Below are 27943 nucleotides of genomic sequence, written 5' to 3' on the forward strand. Positions count from 1 at the left end.
GCAGGAGGAAACAGCTAGTCTGGGTCCAAAGGTGAAAAAACCCCACCAGACTCCAGAAAGTCACTACTCCAGGTGAAGAAATAGTCCAACATTTAACCTGTGAAACATTTTTAATACATTCATTTTTGCACAGATTAAACAAATTACTTATAACATGTTTATTGGGTTTGAGAGGTGCTGGTAGGCATATTTCTTTTACCTTTTGGCAAGCTGTTTCTTTTTGCTTCTCGTCTTTATGCTAAGAGAGTTTCCTGGTTCCAGCTTCATATTTACTGTAGACAAAAGAGTGGTATCAATCTGCTCATATAATTCTTGACAAGAAGTCAAGTAAACATATTTCCTATGTTATACCTGTTGTGATGGAAATGAGTGTGACAGACATCCCTTTTATGCTTTCTGACACATTGTACAAATTTGTCTTCAAATTTTAGGATGAAATTCATTATAAAATAAGCCAAACAAGTATTAATGCAACCCTCCATGTACTACGCTTTTCTTCACAGGGAACATACTGTCCGCCACAGGGGAGTGTAAAAGCAGACTCTGTCTAAGTGGAGCATGAAGATGAGGTTTCATTATGTGGTTAGTCATTTGTTCCTGTTACTTATGGTCTGACCGCTGGTGGGCTGCACAGCTGCCGGCTGAATTAAAAAACCCAATCAAACCAAAACCAATAGAGGTCAAGTTCAGTACCATACTAGCGTGGAAGATTGGTTTGTGCCAGAGTGATACAGATGGTCCACTGTCTTTAGCACTCACTGTCAATCATACATTCCTCATAGCCATTCATGCTCTCCTGTAACCCTCTCTCTCTAACACACATACACACACATATATAAACACCAAATCCTCTCTATCTCAAGGCGCCATAACAGTGTGAATATTTCCTATTGGCAGGATGCTGTCTGCAAGTAAACAGACCCCACAGACATTAATGTGTCACATATTGTTACAGCAATGTGCTGAAAACTAATGGTAAGGCCCTGTTATCCAGTGACAGTCTTTGTTTTATACTGGGAGGCATGGCAGCCTGACAATGTATGTATGCTAAAAAAGCATGTTGAAAACCTAGTTATCGGAATGTGTCACTGATGTTTTTTTGGAAGCCAAACCTGTGCAGAGTTCATGATCTCCAGCTGCCCCGAGGCTCATGAAGTCAGAGCTGTAGATTTCTCCAACTTCCTTTATCTGAAAAGCAAGGAAATAACACATTTGGACAGTAAATTAAACAGAGGAGAAACATTTGTATGTATATCTATGTCACATGCATCCTGGACTATGTGGAGTTTCAAAATAAATGAAAATGACACCATTACAAATAACAATTTAACCAATATTGTCTAAAAGTGAAAATGTACAAACCAAAAATACATAAACCAATGGGTCCTTCTGTAAGTATTTATTCTCTAAAATAAGTTGAAATTAGTGTTCTTACTAATACTACTACTCTAAGATATTACAGCCCATATTTCCCATGTGATAACTGACATCTGAAATTCCACAAATGCGAACTATAAAATTCTGTCATGCAAACATCAAAAAGACTACTAATGTGTAATAGTGGGATCCTTTAGTTGTTCTGATGAGGACCTTGGGGGTCAGTGGGGTTTGTTGGAAGGTAAGTATGAACCGCATCAAAAGCTTAAATCTGAAGCATTTCTTGTGAGTTTGGACTTTTCTAATCCCCTTAGCTGAAAGTGAAATCTTGCCAGATGGGGCTGAGAAAATTAATTTTCCTTCCCCCCTACAGTATCTGTGGCACAGTTTTCCATCCTGTCCCACGAAGCACTGAAGACACCAGATATTAAAGTGAGTTTACAAAGATAGAGAGAACCAGAGCTCTCCTCTCCTGACACACTGCCCAGAACAAAGAGGATGGTGTCAATTCCCTTTGGAAGTGCACATCTGTAATTATTTACTGATTACATAAAATGAAAAATGAAAAAATAAGCCAAACAATTCACAAATTTTAACTTTGTTCAGTGCATTAGGAGTCAAAGCTTGCCTTCACCTGTGAGCTTTTTTCATATTTGTTAAGCAGACACAGACACACACATACACACACTACGAGTCATCCTGTGTGAGTGTTTGAACACTAAAGTAGTGAGGAGTTGTCTGATCCCACCACTAGAGGCCAGTGCAATGGGAACTATAAATAGGCTGCTTGGCTGCACCAAATGGGTTCCTAGTGAATGAAAGTGATATTCTGAGGCGCTTGCCTCACTCATACATACCTGAAACTAGCAAATAAAAGTGATTTGGAACAATACTTATTCTTCTCACTGAGGCACAGAGGACCGAATCCCAAATAAGAGCCAAACTTTGCTTCATAAAACGAAACCTACTTTGTGAGAGAGAACATTTCTCAGTACAGCTGTTTCTGTTTTTTACAACCACTATTCGCTGCTAGAGAACATGAATTACTGCTTGCACTTAAGGGGAAATAAAATATAACCTGAGAGCAGAAATAGTGGAGGAAACTGAAGGACTGATTTGATAGGTAGAGCTGTGCTGATAAGATAAGAAAGACAGTTTTTTTTAAAGTATCTTACTGTAGGTTTACCTTTTCAAACCCTTCATTACAGCAAACTACCTCAGTTTATCTGTTCAAACGTATTATTCACTATACATGTTTGGATTTCTTATTCTGAGTTACCAAGCAAAAAGATTTTAAACTGGAGATCGGTGGGATCGCTCCAGTGTGTATCGTGCAATGGAACACATTAGACATGAGAGAGAGGTGGAAAAAAAATATTTTTGATGAAACATCCAAAAAACATCTACTTTTGTCCATTAAGGCGACGGGCAGGGGGCTCTGACAGCCGGTAATAATTATGTGTTGATTAAACGAATATGAAAACGAATAAGGAGAGTAAAGTGTGGACCATTATCCATTCCCTACTTTGTCACCCCCTTCCTCTGGCACTACACACTGTTGCAGCTGGTAATCCAAGTTTGACATGAAGAAAAGACTAGAATGGAATAGCTATAAATATTTATTCAGTATTCAGTTTTTGCCTTTTCTTTTTTTAGACATGTCATTGTTTTTATTCTTGTTGCCATCTTTTCTTTTATTCCATCAGTCCAATTTGTAAATCAGTCCATCTGTTCAATCCTGTATAAAATTATATTTAATTTGTGATTTCAGTATTTTTTTTAAGTACGATACTGTCCGTCTGTTAAACTGATTAAAGTCATCTGCTCATTTTTATTTCTCTTGACTGTGAACATGATCTTTGTAAGTTTGTTTCAATAATAATGACTTTTTTATTTTGTAGTAATTGTGTCTATTACTCATTGCATTAATTTGTTTCTGTTCTCTGATGACATGGACATTTATATTACGTAAACCTGCTGCCTAAAACCAAGAGATCAAACTTACTTGCTTCACCCACCACAACCTCTACCAAGGTTCCCCTGAATATTCACCTTGTTTACAGTTGTGGATGAACGTGGCTGCACTACACGACTCTGTGTGAAAGCAATTTACCCTGAAAATAATGAAAAACTTGAGCACAATCAACCTTTAACAGATGATTATTATAAAGTGATGTCCAATTACAGAACATACTTGCATTGGTTATCCACATAATATAAATATTATACCAAAAAAAAGTCAGAGAAATGATTATTATTATTATATATATATAAGTATAAGAATTTTGCAACATCTACATGTTGGTGCTGAGAAATGTTATCATCATTATCAGTTATCTTCTTTGAGATTCCTCCATCCAGTAGGTGATATGAGCATGTTCTTGCTCCCAGTCAACCAGATTACAATCTTTTCTCCACCTCAAGCTTTTAAATCGCTGAGTTATTATTCATCATTATATTAAATTCTATCTTTACATGTTAATTATGGAGCTCTGCATATCAAAATACATTCTCTACCATAAATATATGTGGTTAGCAAGGGGAGGTGAAGCTGAATAGAAATGGGTGAATAAAAATGAATTTCTAATGGGTCTTTCTTTTCTGCAAGGCCTTTTTTTCTTCTTTTGGTCCTGGATCTCTTTTGCAAGGCAGATGGACACCAGTGGGCAGAAAGTCTTTAAAGCCTGGTTAGGGCTTCACTGCTCTAACCTTTAGGAAAATGTCAAGATTATTTACAGAGGGAATCCCAGCTGAATTAATCAGTGAGGAAGATACATTTCCCTGGTCTTAAACCTGGAAGGTAAATAAAAACAACAGTGGTGATAGGTATCAGTAGCTTTGGTATGTTAGTGACTGTTGCTATAATCCTGATTTAGAAAGAAGTAAAAAGACATTGAGGATATCAGCAAAGGAAGCCAAAACTAAGTTATTTTGTTGCATTTGAAGTGAAATAAATCTATCTGGCACCTGGATAGAAGTTGTCTTCATTCAGTAGGTAACACGTGCTTTAAGTTAAATGCTAATGACAGCATGCCAGCATGCTCAAATTACAATTCATCCTGAGGGGACATGAGCATCTATACCACGACAATCCTTTCAATAGACAGAAACCAAAACTGTCAACCTGCTGGTCATGCTACAGAGGAAGATTTATCCTCTGCGGACAATAAATTAAACTAAATTTAATGGAAATCCACACATTTGTTGTTGGAATATTTCAGTCTGGACCAACCGACATTACATCCCTGTGCCTGGCATGTTAAAAAATGACTCAAACTTCAAAATACTGCTATGCTGAATTAAACATAGCGGAAAAACATAAAACGTTAGTGAACATCACTGCAGACACATTCACTTTGTGACTGGAAACTTGAACTACACATTAAGCCAACGTTTGAGAGTAATTTCAGTTCTCTTTTTCTCTACTATTCTCAAAGCTACTTTAGTCATGCTGTGTCAACTCTTCCAGGGGTTATGTTCAACCCTATTGGGTACACTGTAGAAATAAGCCAACTTGATCAAACAATAAAAAGTGAATATTTTCATCTGTTGCTCTGTTCTGAAACGCTCTTAATTCACTCAAGTTATCCGCGTTTGTAGTCTCTGACTATCTAGTGGTGGAGAGGTGTAAGCGTTTTGATTTCTTTTTTTTCTCAGATTCATAGCTTGATTCTGAAGGGATACATGACCACATTTTATGTGCTTGGTGTCAGCTGGTACTGCAGATAACACAGGAAGCATATTTGAGCATTTTCACTTCACTGACATGAACCCACCAGGGATTTTGCTTTCATCATGAGTAGCTGTGCTGTCTCAGCCACTGGCCAAGTAAAGTGTACTGACAGCGTGAAAAAAACAAAAAGCCTTAAACCTGTGTTGAAAAGCCCACAACCTTTTTTTCTCTCTTAAACAGATGTAGCTGAATTTAAATTGCTTTCATACATGATGGAAAACGAGAACACCTACCCTGCTGTAACGTCTCAATGTCCTTAATCGGGTCAAAAACATTAATTTCCATTTCTGCATGTATTGCAGTACATTTCAGCCCACACTTGGTCAAATTGAGACTAAATATGCTGTTCAGATAGCATTAAATAATGACCTTGCCACCTACCGACCGTAACCACCAATCCACTAACACCCCATACAGAAGTGACAGTGGGTCTACATTTATAAAAACGAAATTTGGGCACCGAGTATTCAGAGAGCAACGTCTGTGGAAACTGTCAAGCGTCAATTTTCCTATCCTCTCTGTCCTTTTACTCACTTGGTTGAGCTTGATTGATACTGCAGCACACCATTCCCTCTTAATCCTATGCATTTTTAAAGAACTAGTGGGATGCTTGCTGGGAACTCATTTCCAATGACTCTAACCATATTGTAATAAGGCAGAGATAGTGCTGGCGTAGCGCTTTGTATTGATTCAAGGCAGAGGTCTCTGAATTGTGATTCATTACAAACCCCAGCAAAGCAAAATAGAGAACCAAAACACCCTCTTGTGTTGGGAAGTTTGTGGGGATATGTATACTCTATGTCCCCATTTCCCCCACCTATAAATGTTCTGTCAAAATATATATGCACACGTGTAGTTATTGGACAATATTAGCATTTCATACAAAGACATTACATCTAAGTTTTTAGAGTTAGCATTATGCTGTTGCTCCTTTGCCAATATCAACTGCATATTTCAGTGCACAATAACCCAGGGAGAGGGAAAGACTGTTTGCGGGCTATGCTGAATATTTTAACACCTCTGCATATTGTTCTTGCACTGAAATTGCTGTTCATCTTAAAATGCCTGTAGCAGCTTCATCTTTCAAATTGTTCCTCCTGTTGAGAAGAGCGGGTTCCGTGGCATAATTTACATATGGCAATCACTGAATTATTAAAAACCGTGTCAGAGGAGATGCCGTAAATACACACATTTTCCTTTGTATGCACAAACCCAAGAAGACAATACACTTGGACAGCGTAACTCAGCACTTGCAGAGTCACCAGCACAAAAACTCCGATCATTATCCGGAAAAACCCGCACAGCTGACGCCTCTGAGGGATGTTTGTTTTTCAGTTTGTGGTGCTTAGCGCTGCAGAGCTATCTGATTGGAAGCAAAAATAAGGCCATCAAAACCTAAGAAAAGGAAAGAACTTCAGCAACAAAACTGCAGTGTCCACATGTTTAATTTGACTGCACTTTGTAATTCTGTCTGTTTGTTATCAGGTCATTAACAGCACTGTGTGCAGAGACAGATCACATACAATGACTTAATTACCATTTACAGCAGCTATTTCCCTATTAAACTGAAAATGTTTCGCATATTTACATATTTCCTGGGAAATAGTATATATCTGCTAAAAGGTCAATTCACCAATTATTTGCATCAACATGGCTTCTCAGTGCACCTGATTATCTAAGAGAAATGTAACAATTCCCACACATGTCAACACACAAACATACTCAGATTTGTGAGGAATTAAATGAAGTCTATGATGGAGAAAAAAGCATGCATACGCAAGAAAACAACACAAATACTGAAACAAAACAACAAAGCCTTTCTAAGGGTTCCTCTATATTCATTTGGCTGACAGGCGAGTCTGAGTGTGTGACAGGCTCAAATGAAAAGTGTATCTGGGCAAGCTTTCTAATGAGAGCAGGGAGTGGTCGTTAGAGCTTTGATCTTGAGCTCATAGCAAAGGGAACATAAAGAATTTGTAGTCCTGATGTCAAATAATGGCAGATTCTAATGAAATCACACAAATTGATATTAATGTTCTTGGTGGTACAGTAGGGTCAGGAGGCGTACAAACTGTGGACATGTTGGTGTGGAAAGCTGTGCGGAAATTGCTTTTTCTGCCAAAGGGGAGATAATCGCGCAGACCGGGCCATTCACACATGAGACATCCTGAGGAATTGCTTTTTTCAGTTTAACAAGTTTTTTTGTTGTTTCCAGAAAGGGAGCTGTTAGCATATTCATTGTTGTAGCATTGTTAAAGCAAAAGCATTGTGCTGTCAGTGTATATACTATGCCTTATATTGGGTAGTTAACCAACCCAATGTGTTGCCCAAGGACATGTTTGATAACAATTTGTTGAATAATGTAAAAATATTGCATGGGAAGACTGTTCAACTGCACTGCAAACAGAAAAACAGATCCCCACAGGCAATGTCCCTCCATAGCTCTCTCGTCCTCTCTCTCCTGTATTTCCGTTTTTTGCTGTTCCTCTCTTACTCGCTGTCTCTCTGCATATTTATGTACGATCATAGACAGTTTCATATCACTTGTGTACCCTGTAGCTGTGTGGGTGTCTGCATGTGTTTGTTTGTGTCTGTTGTGCAGTTCTTTGTGCTATTTCCTTATGTCAACATCATTGTGGACGACATCAAAGTAACTTAGACTCCACAACTCATGTGATAGCTGAGCTGTGGTTTAACAGTTTCACCACTGCGAAATCACAATGTGACCAGCGCATTACACCACTTCTTAACTGGAAATCACGCAAACGAGCAAACATTCGATTGTTTCAGCTTTTTGTGATGAAGATGTCATAACCAGCTCCATGCCCATGGGAACAGGCTAAGCTACACATCGTTTCTTTGAAAAATTGCTCACCCTGGTTTTATTTTTGCAAAAAGTTTTGTAACTCACTCTCCCTCCAACTTATTTTCATTGGTCAAAATAGTTGCTTACTCTCTTTATATTTCCCCTTCATCATTTTAACACTATATGTGTATTTACTATTTGCTACGTATGTATATTTTCCTTTTTTTAAAAGTATTTTTTGGAGCTTTTATTGCCTTTATGATAGTGACAGCTGAAGACAGACAAAGGGGGGCAGAGAGAGGGGATGACACGCAGCAAAGGGCCGCAGGTCGGATTAGAACCCTGGACCGCTGTAGCAAGGACTCAGCCTCGGTACATGGGAAGCCAGCTCTACCAACAAAGCTAACCGGGTGCCCACATGTATATTTTCATTATATGAGTACTTTTGTGAGACACGACATTGGACAAAAAAGCTTGTCGGATTCTAATTCTAATGCTGTTACTTTTTTCCAATTGAGGTCAAGATTACACTCTTTTACAGGAGAGATATTTTGGAGTTTAGAACAAGGACATCATCAAAAGCAGACTGTGATCGGATGAAGGTCTGGTTTGCAGAGCGATGGCATACAAGATGGTATCATCAGTATAAAAACATAGTAAAAAAATCTAATTTATGTAAAGAGTACATAGCAACAGGCCTAATATTGATCTTGGTGGATCACCATTATCAGCCGTCTGGAGACTGAACCAAAAGATTTTATTTGGAGAAGGTGTGAGCAGAATCATCAAAACCAATGAAATTGCGTTGGACAGATCTACAAAGAGTGCAGCCTTTTATCAAACACTTAAGAGGGCCTTAACATCTTTGGAGCTCCAGCTTCATTTTTGTGTAAGAAAAGTGGGTGTGGTAATTTCACAGCAGGGAGGCCATGTGAAGCAGGAATGAGCTGGTGATGATCTCCCAAGCGGCAGATGACAAGTTCATTTGACTATAATTATGTTCAGCACAGAAATAGGCATTTGTCACAATGGCACTTGATTGATATGTCAGTAGTTCTTATTTTACGCTGCCAAACATTTGCTTTCTGAGCTTGTTTCGTCTTCGTCATTTATATTCACTGGACAAGTGGCTGAACTGGTTGCCCGGCATCTCCCAGTGGGAGGCTACAAGTCAATACAGGGGATGTGCACAGCAATAACTCCTCCGTCCTTTACATTGGGCATAAACTAAACACCACTGTGTGATAGAGGGGTTTGTTATGCCTGCTGTCATGCTCAAGGGCATTCAGATAGAAACGTCCTTAGATCTGGTCAATGTGTGTATGAATTTCTAAACTTGTTCATTTTGCAAAAAAAAAAAAATTCTATCCTGGAGATTTGGTCAGTAATATAAAGTCTCACATCTCCTTAAGAGACTTTTAACTTAACTGCAATACACATGTTTGGTGCTCAAACCAGTGTGATATGTGAAACCTAGAAAAAGTATCAAAACATCAGTATCTAACAAACATCATCACCTCATGCTGGAAAAACCGACACAGTGGATAGAGCAGTGTCTCAGATAAAAACTGAAAACAATAAGTAATAAAGACCATGGATATTTGTGTGAATGAGACAGACAATAGTGTCTGGAAGGATTTATGTGCCATCATCGAGTGAGCTCCTCCATTCCCGTCAAATCTACCCCAAGGTGTGTGAGAAAATAATCATGGATAAGAAAAGTGACTCTGTATTCTTTCCTTTTGTTCTGTGAGTGCTTGAATAACGGCCCGAGCACTGTGGAGAATTTCCAGAATAAATATTGCCATCTTTTCAAAGGATAAGTTATGCATTAACTTCATTTTGACTGAGAAGTCTTTAAATTGATTCCAGGGCTCATTTCTCATTTTGTTGCCCCGAGTTAAGAAGTTTGATTTGAGCCTTAGTTGGAGTTAAAATTCGGAGCATATTAGCATTTTATGAGCCTGTTGCCTTTATGAGCCTGAAATGGAAGCTTTATGTATGCAATTTATACAGTGACACATGCTATTGCACTCAGTATAACTATTTATGGGGGAAAACAGGCATTTGTCACATAAATATCAATATAAAACCCAATTTAATGACATAATGTAGGTGATTCTTCCTTATATATACAGAAATGTTCGACAAAGCTGTAATAGAATCGAGAGAAAGAGCAACCTGCAGAAATCATGAAGTCATGAGGTTCCCCGATTAAAGTAATTCCTTCCCTTTTGCTTTCTCCATTCCCTTCACAAAAACCTCCATGAGCTCACGCGCTATTCTCCAGACATTAAAATGTCTCTCATTTCTTCTCACTAAGGAAGGAAAAGAGAATAGCTCCTTTTGCCATCATTAATCTGCTGACTGGCTTCTCCTTCCTGCCCTAGCTCAAAGCAGACAGAGCACAGGCCGATTTAATGTGAAGTTAAGTGATGCTGAGGCTGCAGTGGCAATCAGTGTAGAGCACTGATGTCTGCAGAGGCAGCCCAGGCTCAGCGTTAAAGAGCAGCCATTAGCCCGCTTTTTAATGAACCACATCTCATAATGATATCTATTCTTTTCTCTTTACCTCCATAAGAAGAAAGGGACAAACTTCCTGGCTCATAAAGCTGCCATTCTCTGGTGTCAATAGCTTCTTAATTCAGCAATGGAAACCAAAGCCACTAAGGAGCATGGTGGTGCTTAGCATCCAGATGGCCAAAACCCAGAGTGCATTCACACAATGTGATATAAAACATCACAACCAAAACAAACTGATGATAATTCAACATACCCGGCCACACACTGAAAACAGTGACTCAAACACCAGTTCATACTTCTTTTAGCTGCACCAGGCCATATATTTCCACTGATTTATGACTTTCTTTACAGTGTGGATTTTTGCATGTCACTCTTGTCACTGTCATTGGCAACTACGTGGTCCACTAAACACCAGAATTTAGAGAGGTAACTTCCTGAAGTTGAACATAAGTTCAAGTGTTAAGGACGGGTTGCCAGCCTGTCCCCTAGAATTACTACAATACTAATTTGCAACAGCAAATACATTCTAAAAGAAACCACCCAGATTACATGTCAAAGAAGCACTCCACAGATTTTATACATGAAGTTTATCACAAGGATTACTGACCTGTGAAGCAGCTGTATAATGTCTGCTGTGGCTCAAGACAGAGCTTCCAAAGTTTTAAATCTTTATGGTGTCATGTGCAAAGTATTATGCTACTGACTCCTCCATGTAGTCCAAATTCACAACCGAATCTGTTATATTTGAATGATTTCTGTTTGAGTTTCAGGATTTTTCCATAAATGTTTTACTTTCTGTGCAGCCTCCTTCAATGATAATGGCTTATAAAATTTACAGCGCATTAGCTATTTTACATTGATCCAATGTTTCTTTAAAAAGATACCTTCACAGGGACCAATTAACATAAGAAGAGGCACTCTGTAAACCAAAACCTTAGACGGAACTCACCACATTTGATCAACTTTCAATAACAGCATTCAAAGCTCCCCTAAAGACTCCTTTAGAATATTTTTAAAAGGCTCAGATTGCCCTAAACATTAAAAAGACATTAGGCTACACATAATTTATAGTCAGTCCACTTCCCAAGGAAAGGTCTTTGAGAAAGAGACACTTGAATGCGTGGGGAACAATGTAGAGTACATCCAGAGACAGACAGCCCAATTTCATAAACGCAGCTCTTTGCATGGGAGATCTAGAGAAAACCATAAGACACTGAGAGAGTGGGGAAATGCAAAAAGAAAGAGAATCAAACCATATGTGAGCTCTTTGTTATAAGAGGTGCGTTAGTACTGAAGCGCTTTTATGTAATGAGAGCTACTGTGCTAACCTTTAGAACGACAAGCATAACAATAGACTATGCAAAGCCACCCATTTTTGAGTCAGGTGTTTATCTTTGCTGGCAAAGTGAAGAATGTTTTTCGTACTTCCAGGCGGTGGCTTATTTTTGAGATCACTCTGAAATGGACTGTTCAGCTATATTGTGCAGCTGCTGAATTCCCAGTTTCGTGACAGCAAAGGCGGAACAGTGGCCCATTATTTGGGTTATTCATTATGCAATATAAAGCAAGCAGTATTTAAAAGCGTGACACAGATTTTGGTGCGTGTACAGAGAGGTAGGCACACAGGCAAGTCACTCCAACTCAGTTTTCTATCAAAGTGAAAGAGAATGTGGTGGAATTGAATTTTTTGTTTTGTTTTAGGTTTTTTTGGAAAGCATTTTTTGTGCACTGTGCGCACTTAGCAGCAGAAAAAGGGAGCAGTGTTTGTATTGTTGAAGAGCTCATACACCACATCTGAGGAGAAAACCCTCAGCTGCTGCTCTGAGTTCACAAGAAACCAACTTCCCAACTCAGTTTCTGGCCTACTAGCTCCCCCTGCTGCTTGACAAAACAGAGAAATCAAAACAGAGGGGCTTTTGCATGTACTTTGCAACTCCACACCTCTTCACATCAATCTATTTCTCACCCAAAAATCCCTCTGGCATGCAAGCTATCTCAGCAGGTGATATTACTCAGCCACGATTTGGAGAACAGCAAGATATACATTTTTTTTTCCTCATGTGGAGCTACGGTAAAATCATTACTGGGAGAAATTATGTATCCGCTGACATGGAATATTCATCAAAACGTTCAGAAGAGGATCCCTCAGCTCACGAGTCATTAAAATCTGAATAAAATATAAATGACCCTGGTTCATATGTCGGGTTTTAGTGTCTCACTCACAAGTATCAAAATGTTTGATAACGATCTACGCTGGCAGTCAGGGATACTACACGAATACAGATTATCTATAGGCACACTGTGTCCTGTGAACTTCACCTCCTTTAATTTTGAGAAATGTAATTAAAATCACAGCGATGAAAAATGGAAGACTGTATGAAATATGGTCTATTTTAGATGCCTGTGACCTTGAAAGATGAGAGGCTTGATAGGCTTATTGATTAACAATTCTCAGCAGACTAAGGAATATCAAATGAGAACCACTGTGGCAAAAGGTATGAGCTGTCTCAGAGTCCTTCAGCCGTTGTGCTGTAAGCCAAGAAATAAAAGCAACAGACAATAGAGGATGGTGATTAAGTTTTTTCACATGCAAGACGTCTTCCACTGTGAATTTCACACCTAGTGTGAGTCCTGTTAGTGGCAGCTGAGTTCTCTTCACCCTGTGTTTTTCTGCAGGATCCAGCGCCCACTATAATGCAAAGAGCCACAGGGAGAGAGAGACAGAGAGAAGAGGCTTAATCTGAATGGCTCTCTATAAACTGGAATTATCAGCTCCCTCTTTAATCTTCGAGCTACGAAACATTTGGATTCCATAAGAGCCGCCCACTATGGTAGATTGTACTTTACCCGCCTACTGGAATGCCAGCCCTTCGCATAGCATATTTGGCCATACAGCAGTGTGCAGCACACACAGTCCTCAGACATTGTTTCGTGTGTGGGAGCTCATTTTGGCAGTGTTTGACAGTTAAGCTTTTGTTTCTGTGAGCTTTATGTTTGTTAGTGTTAGCAAAGGCAAAGCTCCACAGAGACAAGGAGAGGGAGCAAGAGGAGGACATTGAGCATTGCGAGGGAACGTCATGATAGAAGGTTTGTAATGGTTCATGCTGATGATAATAGCCTCTAAATGTAAGTGCTGTTGGTTATAAATCTGCTGTTATTCCAATTTTAATGAAAGAAATAGGAGTAACAATGTTGTTGACTCATAAAAAGCAGGAGCGCAGACAGAGAAGAACTAAAAATAAAGTGCTAATATTCAGCAGTGAAAGGATATAAGCAAGTATAATTTCATAGAAAAGATGTTTCATATATGTGTCTCTGCTCACAAACACTGGATAAACATGATGGACCAATAAAGAAGAGGCATCATCTCAGAACATCCAAAGCCAAAGCTTTTGTAGCGGCCCCGCCCTCCAATAAAACTATGACAGCTGGTTTAGGCCCTCAGTTGTTCCAGGGCAAAACAGCTTTAATCTGGTTAGGGGGCCATAATGAAATGTGCTGTTCATAAGGCCTGTAACCATATTAGGAGGAGGGAAACTTGATATTGAGGTGGCCTCCATGGCAACAGTGCAGGGGACTGTGAGTCCAATGTTTGGGAGGATTTTGAAACAGATTCGATGGGCTTGAGGGGAGATGACAATGTGGAGGGGGGGATGTTGAAGGAGTTGCATTTGCACAGTAAAAATCCCTTTGGAAATAAAATTTGAATTCCTCCTCTGATCTTTTGGCTTTGGCAGACATGATCCTTACTGTGGAGAGGCAGTGCTATCGTATTACCCAGGATACGTGTGTTATATGTTGTAGAAATGGTATATATACACTGTAAGACTATTGGCAGTGGTTCATATTTAGGACTTTTCCTAGATGATGAGTTGTTCTCCAGTGCCTGTTGTCCACCACAACACGAAGTCCAAATGTCAAAGCTGTGGAAATGTTTGCCGACTGTTTATTTTCTCCTGCTCTTTGCCCTTGATTGAGCATGCTGTCACTGTCACAGGTCAGTAATATGCCCTCACCTTGCTCACCGCACTGAGGAAATGAATGTTTGTTTCATTGTCCTGGGCAAGCGCAGAAGGTTTAAAATGAATACTCCCTGTGGCATAGTAGCTTCTGAAAGAGAACTTATCATGGCCACATGAGTCAGACGTTAACAACATCCCTGACACAGAGGCCTGTGTTGTTTAATCCAGCTCAAACCAGCAAAACTACCACCCTGATCGTAGACAAAGGAAAGGGAACAGTGTTGCACTCTGAGGACTATCAAAAAGGTGAGAACATTTTTTTTTAAAACTTAAAGGTAATTCCTACCAACTCTCACTGAAAGATGATCAATTTTCACAATCACTGAAGAAACCAATTAACTGTTACCTGTACCATTATCTATACACCAGTGAACATACTGCACTGCCTGTAAGAAGAAGACTCCGCTCCAACAACTTGTCAGTGACAATAATTCAATCAACTTCATTTTAAACTTATTTGGCACCACATTGACAATTCTGTGGATTTTGTCCACAATGTTTAAATAATTAAGCTGGTAGCAGACGAGACGATGGAGCTATAAAATAACACATGCCTTCCAACAAAACAGTGGAGACAGTGAACATTTGAACAGGACATACTTCGAATACAGAAGTTTCTTATGTATTGGCTGTGCTATGGGCTCAGCAGTACAGAAGAAGGAGTGGAGAGAAAGGCAGTGGATACATGCAGGTGTGGGAGGCTCCATGCCACTGGTTCATTTATGTGGTGGCTTTCACAGAACACATCAATACAGTGGATGATAACATCATTTTCTCAAAGCTGGATTTGCATAATAACAAATTGGCATTCATGGACTGCATCATCTCCCCTCAAGAAGAGGAAGCCTTGAAGTTAAGGTGTACAGAAAGCCCACCTACACAAACCAGTACCCCCTGTTTGATTTTCACCAGCTACTTGAGCATAAATTGGCTGAGAGTTCGAACCTTAGAAAATATCAACAAACACTGGCTAACACCAGGGAACAGACGCACATCCAACAGGCTTTGAGAACTTGTAGTTACCCTGAGAGGGCCTTTGTTAAAACCAAAACATCCCTTATGTGGCTGCTGTCTTTGAAAAGTACCAGAGGATTTGTGCAAACCACAACATTCTGGTATTCTACAAAACTGGCAGCACACTAAGGCAACGATTAGTTTGCCCAAAGGACCAAATACCTAAACATCAGCAGAGCAACAGAATGCAGTGAGGAGTGCACAGATCTGTTGGCCAAATCATACAACCCTCCACAAACGCAAGGCACAGAATAGAAGAGCCAGCACATTGGGTCAGGACTAAGCAGTGTTGGTTGGTCAGCCCACCTTTTATAGACCCAAATTTATAGACTGAAATTATCTCAACAAGTATATGATGGGTTGCAGCTGAATCCTGTTTAATCATGTGACTTTAATGACTCACATGAGTTTTTAATTCAGAAAACTTTATACAGTGGTGAAACAAAAATTAAATCACACCCACTTAGGATGCTAGTCAGGTACACTGTAGAGCATTTTCAGTGTTAATCAAATATTCTGTAATTTGCAGGTTTTTGTTGTAGATTACTCAGGACTCCAAGGCGGAGATCAGGTCATCTGGGTATGGCAGTTCATTAAGATTCTCCATAAGCCTTCAATTTTCATCCAAAAAGTGTAAATCCCTGTGAGATTGTTCTTGTAAAGAACACCTGTTCCTCAATTCTTTAATGTTATATGTTATAACATGATCAAAAACAAAATGAGTTATGTAAGGATCAGTGTGTAGGATTTTGTGGTATTTAGCTGTGTAATTGAAGATTGCAACACACTATCCTTACCCTCCCTTTCCATGCGCGAGAGAGAAACTACAGTGGCCTTGAAATGCACAAAAAAGAGAACAGCCCTATCTAGAACCAATTCTTGGTTTGTCCAATACGGGCCATGGAAGAAACACTGCGGTTTAAAATGGCTGACTCCATGGAAGACAACCTGCAACGTATGTAGATAAAAACAGCTAATTCTAAGGCAACAAAAATACAACAATTCTTACTTTCAGTGATTATACACTAATGAAACACGCCTATGAATATTATATTACATTTCTGACACATAGATCCTCCTAAATGCACTGGACCTTTAATTGAACATGCACAGCAACACTAATCAAGAACATACACATAGGTTACATATGTGAAAATAATATCAAAACATAGAAATAAACAGTTCCCACTAAGAATAACACAATAAGTGACAGATCTAAATACTACATAATGAGATGGATCTACTGTCCTGGAAGCCCAAATGATAATAATGAAATCAGATTCTTGCCTTAGGTTTAATCAGCCAGACAAATAAACCAGAACGGGTTCATGGTTCTATCTGGTTGTTTATTTCCTGCAATAGACAAACATGTCTTCCTGATGAACAGTAAAACCTGTCACAGTATGTATCAAGTCTCAACTATAGTATGTTGATCTTCCTCTGTAATAATCCAGTACAAGTCATGCCTCTTCAGTAAAACTCATCAATGTAAAGTGAGACTTCCATAACATTGCAGGGAAAAGACGCAATTGTCATAAGTTAAATTGGCTCAAGTCTTGCTGCTGGGGTTACTTCATGGTATTGACACAGCTCAAACACAGATTTGTGGTTATGTAAGCTCGCCTCACACTTCAACTCCAGTCACGTTGTCTTGGCAACTTTCCCAGAAACAACAGTACATCACTGCTACATGTAGCTGGGGAACGATAATTCTACCACAAATTCAGGCTTATCACCCTTTATAAGACTCTTCTGATAGTAAATACATTTACTGATTTATAACATTATACTTCTGGGTCACGATGAATGGGCGGAGCACGGAGGTGACAGGCACATTGCAAACGATGAGGAAGAGGATAAACTAAATCCTTGTCTGTGTGCATAAACACATACATAAATATGTATGCAGAGTGAACAAGCAAGTCCTCAGTGACCTGACCTTTAATTTTGCCTGTTTGTCTGTCTTCACAACAAGTTCACAAGTAGCTGTTCTCTGTGTATGAAGCTACTAATGGCACAGTAGTGCTGATCTGATGTACCACATGTTAATACTGTCCCCTCCTCCACCATCTCCCACGCCTCCATACACACACTCTTCAGTACCCACCAGAGTCTCGTTCATGAAAGGAAATCAAGTGTCATCATCCACATCTTGCTTTGGCTCTGTTCCTCTGGGTCCTCTGCTCCCTGTCTGTCGCTGTGGAGAAACGCCACAGCTCAAGTACACACTACCTGTTTGGCTGGTGTTATATTGGTCCGTGGAGGACTAGATATCAGGATTGAGCCACATTTGCATTTTAATTTTATATTCCGCACCATAGTTTCCACATTTTTTAACTACTTTGTGCTTGTTTAATGGTCCTTGGTGAAATGAACGTGCACATTCGTAATAAACAAAGGATTTCATTATGCAAATGCAGACCCTGGTCAGACCCCAGACTTATAAAAATGTTTGTGTGGACGTATGCTGATATACAATCTGTCGACTTGTGGTTTTCCACATGAAATAAGACTCACCGAGGAGGAATGTGTGCGAGTATTATTGGATTACCTGCACTCAACAGCTGGATAGGATACAGATGCTGCAGCACGCACAATTCTGTTCTAAATTTACATTTAGCTTTAGACATGCATAATCGTTGGTGCTTCTGCAGCCCTTTCATCACGTAGCACTGGGTCACACGCACATGTGCGTGCATGTGTGTGAATGTTAAAAAAATGCAAAATACTGTTAAAGACTAAAGAACTCAAGGATGTTTTATAGCAATAACATGGTGCCATGGCATAAAAAAGCTAAAGGATATTTCTCTGTTCAGCTTCTAAATATGATTGTGATAAATGCAAACTTAATCAAGGAACTAATGTTTTGTTGAAAGCACTGTAAACATAAATTAACTCCTTTGATGGGTGGAGGTGAGGATGGTTTGAATGGAGGTAGCAGATTTCAAAACATATAATGAAGGATTTGACTAAGCAAAGACCATCTGGAGGGTAAAATGATCCTTGTAATACCCTACATCTGCTGTCTGGTAAGCGCTGTCAACAAATACAAATAGTGATTCGCTTTGCAATATCTTTTGAAGTCTCAACATATAGTCAGTGTTTTTCTGAAGCCTGGCATCCTGACTAAACAAAGAAAATGTCCTTTTACCTCCATGAATAGATGACAATAATTCTTCTTCCACTGACCGTGTTTCATCCACGCAAATGTCTTTTGAAAATGCTGAAGGTTAACATGCATTGGCAGAAATGTCTTTTTTATGATCAAACACAGCGGATTCCAGGAGTCGGAGGGTTGAATAAAATGCTATTTACTGAGCTCACCCTGGCAACAGCGACCTGTGGAATGGGCAGCTATTTATTTTGAGGTAATTACACTTTTGAGGAGAAGAGGGACATCCACCCCTAAATGGAACATTTCACACCACTGTATCTCCTTCAAAGCACCACTATGCTGAAGCCACAGTTAACAAGATAAATGTTGGCAAGAACTGTCAGCTTTGAGCGGCTGAATGATGCAACAGAGAGTGCAGTGTGTTAATGTCAACTTGCTTTAAGTTCCTTTCCACAGTTATTACAAGAAAGTGTCCTCTTCTGCACTGCAGCCTGATCAGTTTGTCATAATGAAAGCCTTTTTTGAAGGAAACAGAGCTGAGAGCAAGGTTAGTAGAATATGAATTATCCCTCAACCCGGTGGCTAAGGAGAGTGGAGACTGAACTCACCCCTTTGTCTTCTTGACTATGCAAAGACAAGTCTAATAACTTCTGAAGGTTTTAATAATAACTATTTTGCTCAACAGCTGTGGTAGCAGCTCTTTGGCATAGTGGGGCTTGGAGCTAAATGCTAACATCAGCATGTAACATGTTCTCAGTAGCAGTGTTTCCATCCAAATTTTAACCAAATTTTCAAGTAAATCAGCAAAAGAAAATGCGAATGAATGCTTGTTTCCATCCACTTCCCCAAGTATTAGGAGTTGGTTCATCGAGATAAGTAGGTAGGTGGCAGGATACATTTCCATCCCTAAAGTCATGCTATAAGCAGGGTTAAAAATGAGAGCATATTTTGTGCAACCTGGAGAGCAAGCCAACAGCCCAGACTGTTGCTCATAGAAAATATTGCTCTATAGAAACCTAATAACCTGACCAATTGTATTAAAGCAGGCTGAACTGTGAAAACAGTCTGAAATTACATGGCCTGGGAAAACAGTGGCACAAGTAGGACTCATCAAGAGCAGTAAACAAGATGAGCCCTCAGTGACAGTGTAATAAAAAAAAAAATCTAAGTGTGAAAGTGCCTTGGATAACCTCAACTCGTCTGCCTCTAAACTTAATAACGCTCCCAAAGGTCACATTTGTTTTGGCTTTTAATCTGTTCAAATGTCACATACATAGACGTCTTAGCATTTGTTCAACGGATGCACTCAAAGAATGCTTAGCTACCTAAGAGGAATGTCACATATGGTCTTAGAAAAGTAAACACCTGCTAATGGAGGTGTATTGTCCCTAGATTGCGTTGCATTTTTTTTCACTGAGTCACTGAGGTGTAGGTGACTGCTGTTAGTTTGCGGCTGATGTGAGATACAGTATTCTGTGGAAAGTTTTTTGCAGCTCCTCTATGATTTTTTTCTACCTTCAGTCTGTGCACATTTAGTCCCTGCCAGCTGCCCATACATCTGTGTGCACTCCTTGGAAATTAAACTTTTTCTTGAACACAATGTGAATAGCTTAATTACTTTAACCAAACATCCTGTCACACAGGAAACTACTGAAGATTGGAAAATAAGTAGCAATTTTGTTTGTGACACTTTGCAGAGGAAAAAATAATTTGCCCACTTTCCCTCCCTCTACAATGAGGTTGGCTGGAAAAAAACAGCAACCCTGGAGCTAGTGGGGTTTTAGTGGTCCGGTCAATGATGCTTCAGCAGGATGGATACCTGCTGTCATGGAGGTTTAAACCAAGCTTTTAGTCTCAAATTCACACTCTTCCAGTTAAAAGATGATGTCCCTCAACACCATGCCACTCAGCTTCCCTCTCTATAAAGCAGACTTTTCTGTCAGCAGAGCATATCAAACCATCTCTCAACATTTCTTTGAATCTGCCTCACAACTTTTACCCTTTAATTTTCTTCCTAGTCTCCTCAAAACACGACCTTTTTCCCTATCCCTCATCTTTTTTAAGTCTCTCAACCCTTCTTTTTTCACCACCTGAGCTAAAATTGCTTTCTTTACTGTCTGTAATAAGTAGTGCTTCAATGATTTGTGTCTGACCTGCCACCTGGCTCCACTCCTGGTTGATATTAAAAAGAAACAAAACCTTTGCTCCCTGTAATCTGAAGCATTTGTCAACATTTAATAGCATTTTGAACTGACACACCAGGTTGGCTTTTAAAAAATAGAATCTTTGTAACTCAGAAATATATTTAAAAGCTGTACAGATTTAAAAATGATTTAAGTATTGTTGAAATAACCATATTATGAAGGAAACTTTATTGATAATAAGTGTTAACAAGAGGCATAGAAACTGGACTGGCCTTGAGACTGGGCTTTGGGGCAGAAATGGCTTCATTCGTACAGTTCCTGACAATCAGAAATATCTCTCTTTGTTGCTTCTTTTTCTATTTTTTTTCTTTTGGCCTGAGACAGACTCAATAAGTCGGTCACAATGTGTCCCATGTGCTTCTAAGCCAGCAAGTTTCCATTGTCCTCTTTCCACAAGTCATGTGGAGAGATTTGCATATAATGGGCCACCCCATTTGAACCAAAACTGGTTCACATTTTCTGGTCAAGTAATTACTATATCTCTTGTGGAACTAAATATTGAGATCAGCTGAAGAAACTAAACCACAGATGCAAGAGGGTTTGAGAAACAGTTTTAGCTCATCTAGTACTATTATTACTGAAGAGTACTATTTAAGTGATAATGCTGGTGTTGCTTTTTTACTGGCAAATCCCCAGAGGAGACCGAAACATCGTCTACAGACACTGTGTTGTGCAGTCACAGCCGGATATAACTTAAGACCCTGTTCCACGCAACTCTATATCATTCAAACATTTTATCACTGAGCATTTTGGTCCATCATATACAGATAACAATGATTCAGTTGTTGCTCAGTTTGACCAAAAGGAAGCCAAAGGTCACTCTGTCACAAAATAAACTGAGGAAGGGAAAAAAAAAAATGCAACAAATGGTCAGTATAATCCCAGCCTGTCACCTGCTCCTATATGTCTTCACCCACATCTTTCAAATTTTGTATGATACTGTGAAATGGTTTAAAATAAAGATGTTTTTCTAATTTCAAGCTGCAAGGTACTCCATAAAGCATTGCCAAATTCTATGAAATTGAGAGGGTTTTTTTTGTTTGTTTTTTAAGCATTGTTTTTAATTTTAAGCTGTTAATTAAATCTTCCAGCTACACTTTAATGGTTGGGGCAGGAGTCGCCTTCCAATATGTAAGAATATTTTTTTGCTGTCATGAGGGAATAGGACAGAAATTGTTCACCGTTCTTTTAAATTGAGCCCAGGATGATAAGTAAATGATCTTGTTCTGGATTAGAGGTAATGACTTTAAAGGCAATATAAAAAAGACCAAAAGGGTTGAGTTTTAGCACACTATGGCTTCTGAGAACTGGCATCTCTGACATATGGGAGAAACATCCAAACAGATTTTGTGTAGTTTAACTTAAGAACAGTGGCATCTGTTATATCCTGAGTTGAATTAAAAAGAGTGTTTGAGGTTGTGTATTATGTGTTGAAACCCTTAGTCTAATATGTCATGAGGACTAGTTATGCCAAGTTTTGCTTCCCCTTTCATTCAAAAGCTGAGGAAGAGGAATCCTCTATTAAGTCATTCAAGGGTTTTACGAGTTGTTGTTTAAGACAACTATAACTTATCTTGTATCTGTATCTTGTCTTGAGAGGTCATATTTTCTTTTCAATTGTGGAAAAGTGGCAAATGTGTAGAGATTTGACAACACTGAATGGCTTTTCAATCATATGGAATCAAACAAAAACTATTGGCTGTAGGAAAAACTAAAGATATTTTATTAAGATAGAAATATGATTTACAGTTTGAGCTGACTGTGGCGAATCAATTGTATGACAATACATATAAAAAGAAATTTGAGTTTATTTGAGGTCTTTGGATAAGGATACATATGGTCAGGAATCAACGAAGTGTTGATGACAAAACGTTTATGTTCATTATGAATTTGTTTATTATTCTATAACCTATCTTTGTCTTTCCTGAAATAAATGGCAAAAATCTCCAAAAGAGTGTGAGTATTCTTGGGAAAACTGGCTTTTGGAGCAGTGGGATGGCCTTTCGGTCCAAAGGGACCTTTTTCTTACCATTGTGGTTTTGGAATAATGGCCGTCAGAACAATGGGCAGTCCCTTAAGTTTACTCTTTAATACCTCTGGAACTTTATTTTCATCTGACTAGCCCTGTGTTAAGCTGCTCAGGATGCAATTCCATGTTTACACTGTTCTAGTTTGGTGACCTAAAAGGTATAAACTGCAATGAATGTGTTCAAGGAATGTATCACTCAAAGTAAATGATTTTGTTTTTTGATGACTCCTGCAGGTAGGAGACACAGACCACTTGTAAGAAAAAGAGGACCCCTGTATTGCTATGGCAGCACTACTAGAGACATAAATACTTTGCAAGGGAATTATGCTAATGTATGCAAAATTGTCAGGAGTAATTACAGAAGAACAAAATGAGGGCCTTGAAAGTTAAAGTACAAAAAACAGGGAAGAGCGAAGTGTCAATGAAATATCTGTTGCAGATCTCCATTTAACTGCGAAAGATGGGACATCATGCTGTCCTGAACGTTGGTCTGAACCAAGTGTGAACCTATCGTGACATCACCCATTGGTTTGTGGAGTACCGTTTTGAAGCCTTGGGTTTGAAAGTTTGGCCGTCGCCATGACAGCAGAGGTGACTGTGAGTTGAGCTGCACTCATTGGCTGCACAGTTTCGACTCATCCATAGCATAGCTGAAAAGATTTTAGGTGAGAAATAGGCAACGCAAAAACAGAATGTTGCTTCATATTTGACCAGCACTGCTTAGTTTGAAAGTCTGATCTGAGTTTGGTGCAGTGTGCTCACTGAGAGCGGCTTGTGTCAATCATAAGGTAGCCACGCCAAGCCAAGCTTTATCGTCTATTTTAGTAGTAGTAGGTGAACCTCGAGAATATTTCTCCATAGATGTGTTAACAAGGTCGAAACTGAAGCAGATTTATTCTCTGCAGCAGTCAAGATTTTCTTGATGATGAAGTGTAGCTTGCAAGGTAGTTGGACCCCCGGGATCACGAAATCAGAAGATTGTTTGATAATCCATCTTGCCAGGCTTCAGTCTATGCATATTTGACTTTCAACATTCGTACCAGACCATCAACATCCTTTGAAGGAAGTACTAAGACACCGAACCCCAAATTGCTCCCAATAGTCAGGCCATCACCTTGCATGGTATGGTACATCGCTGTGTGTATTAAGGCTGTCACTTTTTATTCGAAATTCAGAAATTCCTTCAAATGTGGTTAATTCGAATTCAAAATTCACAGTCTCGCTGTTGCCAGAAGCTTGTAAAAATCCCATCACCGATAAGTGGCAAGATTTATATGCAAGGATATGGGGCCCATTGGTGTGGTAAGAGCAAATGTCTTATCCTATAGCATAGTTTCTAAGTTGTGTTCTTCTGAGTGGTTTCATACATTTGTACCAAATTCAGCGACGGCCCTAGGGTGTGTGTGTGTGTGTGTGAACAGGTGAATGAGAGGCACATTGTTAAGGCTTTGGATAAAGGCACTATATATATACAGTATATATCAACCACTGGGTGGGCCTTGTGGTTGGATTGTCTTTGTCAACTAGTTTGACATAATTTGCATTGTGTAAAGAAGCAGTAGCACCGCAAACTCCCAAAGCTCCCCCTACAGAATCTCCTGACTTCCCCCACCCACTCCTACCAAAACCCTCTCTGGGCCTCTTACTGCATCTCTCTCCAACATTAATAATAGATTTAGATGCTGTCTACTGTTGTTGTCTGTTCCCTGTATTGAAAGACCTGTCAATCATTGAGTGAGTGATAGCAGGTTCCCGTCTTTGTCTGTCTGTGCCGAGGCTACACTTTTGTTTACATGTGGATTGTGCCTTTAATAGATCCAGTAGTAAGATTTCAACCTCTGGCACTTGTCTCATGATAAATTCATATGGCCTCTTTGGGTTGGACAGAACATTATTGCATTATTCAAGTAGCAGAGCTCCTATATTGATACTGCCACCTTCCTAGATTTCATGAGCTGTAGCAGGTGCTCAGACAAAAATATTTGCATGCACTTTAAAGCCAGTGCTTCCTCAAAAATCTCTCTTCTATACTGCATATATTTCTGTTCCCACTAAAGCAGATTTTTATACAGTTGGACTTGAATTAGAGTGGACTCCAGGTGCAGATCTGCCTTGTTGTGGAGCAGAGGTTAGTGGAGGTTACTGCAAGCTGTTTTCTTTGCTTCACACTGCTTCCATGGAGGCACCAACCCTCCAGTTGAATGCACATTCATTAAGTCATTTCAGTAATTACTTGAGAAGGTGGCAAACAGAGCTTTGAATAGAGGGGGGAAAAAGAAAATACTGTGCTTTCTTTCAGATGAATGAGCTCAGGCGTGACCTGTGCTCTGTAGGGCATGAAAAGGGAGATCATAATGATTGGAATGGCAAGGATAAGACAAATTAACAATCCACTACAATCAACGGCTCAGTAATGTACAAGCCGTTTGAAATAGTTTAAAATGGGCCTATTATGCTTTTCCTTAGTTAGTCATATATAATGTTACAAATGTCAGATGTTGATATTAAACAAGGCCAAATTGTCAAATAATGAGCTATGAATGAAACATTTCCAACGTGTTGCAATCTAACACACGTCACAGATTTCTTGATATGGCGGCGTGGCCATATCATGCCCACCAAGTACAGGGACCCACTCAGTCTGCCTAAGTTATCCGACTCCTCTGCTCAGGAGATAGGACTAACCCTCAAGTTTTTGTATGTTTCATAGAAAGTGTTTTTTTGGTTGTGAAGTAAAGTTACATATTTACTGTTTTCCCCTGATGTGTTGCTGCTCCTCTGCCTCAACCCTCATGGATTTACATAGTTTCTTAGCTCCCAGTCCAGCCAGAGTCACATAAAACAGCTATGTTAGCTAGTGCTATTTTTCTATCAGAAAACTCTGTGAGTCACTTAAAGTTGAACTGCTGGAGGACGAGGAAGTAAAATAAAATATGATATGAAATATGATCCAGTTTCACCAAAATCAGTAGATGAAGTTCTAAACGTTTTGTGCTTTTTGTACAGTAATCAGTGGGACCCTGTCTCCAGTAACATTAATCATTTTTCCAACCTAATTCTTTAAATTCAGTGCCCCATATCGCTATCGTCCAAGCTAAGCAAATTAAACTGTCGCATGCCGTCGAGCATACAGGGAAGAGGACGAAACGCTGTTTAAAGGCACTAGGCACAGCTCCTCAGCAGGCCAAGTTAACCAATCAGAAGACAGTGGACATTTTAGGTGGAAAGGGGGGGTCTTGAAGAGACGGTTTGTTTCAGACAGGATGAACTGAGGAGCCGCATCACACAGGAAGCGCAGTCCCGGGAAACGACCACAGTCGTGCTCGTCTCACGCACACGACCACCTACTGCCAAATTTAGTAACTACTGAAACTATGTTTTTTTTTTTTATTCAACTCAGTAGTGGACGAGTGGACTGATCCTTGCTGGTTGTGAACTGTAGATCTAGATCTGTTTTTAAATATTAACGAGGTCATTTGCATTGGCAGAGCAAGAGCATTGGCACGAGACTGGATGTAATTTAGGATAGACTATAAAGTCGTGACTATGCTAAATTAGCCAACTTTAGCTGTTTAACAGTCTGTGGTTGGCATCAAAGACAGGATTGCCACCAGTTGTCATTATTGCACAGACGGTCCCTGTCTGAAAAGACCTAAAGATAATTAAGATGTTTTTGAAGCGTGAACCATACATAGCTACTCTGTTCTTGCTGAACTGCGGCAGCTCATACGTCTGGTTCCCTTAAATACAAAACAATTAAACACTTGTTAACATATGAATGGATACTAGTGTCCACAGAAGTGCGAGAGAGCTTTAAATCTCAAACGGATATAGGAAGTGTTGAGTTAGTTAAAAGATATTAATATTTTTTCATGTCTGGGACATAAACATTAAAACTGTAGTGAAAGGCGTTTATGTTGCCGGTATGATATAAATATGAATATGAAAAGCTTCTTTTCACTGTTCCGTTTTTTGCTGGGAAACACAAGGCTAGCAGAAAAAATAGGCGAGAGTGTATGATCGCTGCAGCCGCACCAGACTTACACGTCTCATGCAGGCAGTGTGGCTTTACATTAAATGAAAATACTAGCCCCTTGGTATTGTGCAATATTCAGACTTATTGCACTAAGTAAACATCCCTTTCGTGCTTCCTTTTGTATTTTCGTTCTTATTTTGTCTTAAAACTAGAAAAGCACCTCAAATTTAAGCAGAGAAAAAAAAAGGCATATTTAAATTGCTGCCCTCCTTTTGATTCACTACAGAGATACTAGAATCACTGAGGCATCACTCACTAAATCATACTGATGGCTTACAACAAGTCAGTGGAGGTGTGGAAAAAACAATTTACAGAGGGAGGAAGATGATGCAGATAGTTGCAGCTATCTGAAAGATAAAGCTTGGAGAGGCTGCAAAGATCATCAGAGAGGGAGAGAGAAAAAAAGGCAAGATTGAATACCCAATGCACCAGAAAGATTGGACACTTTCTATCCCCCAACCTGCAGTCTAAAAACACAGACTCCCTGAGGAGGAGGGAGCGGATAAGAGGATGGCGGAACAGAGCGGCGTGGCTCGAGAATCAGGTGGCGGAGGCTTGGACTTGCGGGTGGGTTGTACTTGAGCACAACAGATGGTGTTAAGTGTTGAATGTTGAAAAACAGATGAACCAGTAAACTCATTAAGCCTGGCTTGTGGGTCAAGAGCACCATGCCAAGAATGAGAGAGAACGCTCCCCCAAACCAAGAAATCTGTGGGGAGAAAATCATTTTAAATCAGTGTGTGTCACTGAATGACATGCTGTTACAAGATGCTTCAAAAGTATCATTACACAGTTTAGTTATTAATACAATTCAAGTATTGTTCTACCTATGCAAGCATTACTTTCAAAGTGGCATGTTTTTACATTTTCCGTCTAGCTCAGTGACATTTTCACTTTGGCCTTTGTGCTAATAACTATGCATTACCGTGCCCCCACACATTACAAACTCATTTGTACTTGTAGGATTCTCCCTTGCAATGCCATTTATATAAACCAGATCACAAAACAAGCATGATCAGGGTTAATTAAGCCAGTGAAAAGGCTCTGTGTTGCCAGAATTCTTGTCATCATATTTGCAGCGAGT

Source organism: Dicentrarchus labrax, unplaced genomic scaffold (genome assembly GCF_905237075.1).
Source record: "Dicentrarchus labrax unplaced genomic scaffold, dlabrax2021, whole genome shotgun sequence".
Classification (NCBI taxonomy): domain Eukaryota; kingdom Metazoa; phylum Chordata; class Actinopteri; family Moronidae; genus Dicentrarchus; species Dicentrarchus labrax.